The sequence below is a fragment of the Phaethon lepturus genome, unplaced genomic scaffold (genome assembly GCF_000687285.1).
Source record: "Phaethon lepturus isolate BGI_N335 unplaced genomic scaffold, ASM68728v1 scaffold11141, whole genome shotgun sequence".
Taxonomy (NCBI): domain Eukaryota; kingdom Metazoa; phylum Chordata; class Aves; order Phaethontiformes; family Phaethontidae; genus Phaethon; species Phaethon lepturus.
In genome coordinates, this window is record NW_010519857.1 from 1 (window position 1) to 677 (window position 677).

The window sequence follows — 677 nt, forward strand, 5'->3', positions numbered from 1 at the left end:
ATTATTTAATTATTTTCTCTTGCCATGACTAGCTGTTTAATGTTAAACATTTGTGATCCTTCCTGGGGATCTGCACTATTGTGATTATACAAACTAAGCAAAAAGTCATAAAAGCTAGCCTGTAACCAGAGTTTCTTTTTTGCTCTCTTGTCACAATTTGTTTCCTCTGTACACCACACATTTGTGCTGAGGACTGATACATACTCACACACACCTTCCCTATGGTGGTGCTGTGCCCTACCTTTAACGCAAAGAACAGCTGTAGCAACTGTTCTAAAATACTTACATTAGCTGAAACACTCTGTTTAGATTCTTTATGAAATGCACCTGTTAGTGTGCATAATGAACGGCGCTGTGAAACATGATGAGATTTTACTGTGTTTAGTCCTTTTAGTTGAACCATTTTGGAACTGACTTGTTTACTCCAACAGTTAAATGGGTTGCAGCTACACAAGTGAGTACAAACTAATGTGATTGTGCTTGGGCTAAAGCAGATAAGAAGCAAGAAATGCCGTAGTGACATTTTTATGTTATCAAGCAGATGATGAAGCAAACCATATCAAAGAAAGATGACACTTGATGGACTACTTTTTAACGTTTGCCTTAGGAAAAGCACACTTGATACGGGAGACTTCGGACGACATGGTAGCTTGGAGGAGGAGGACTCAAGTACGCAG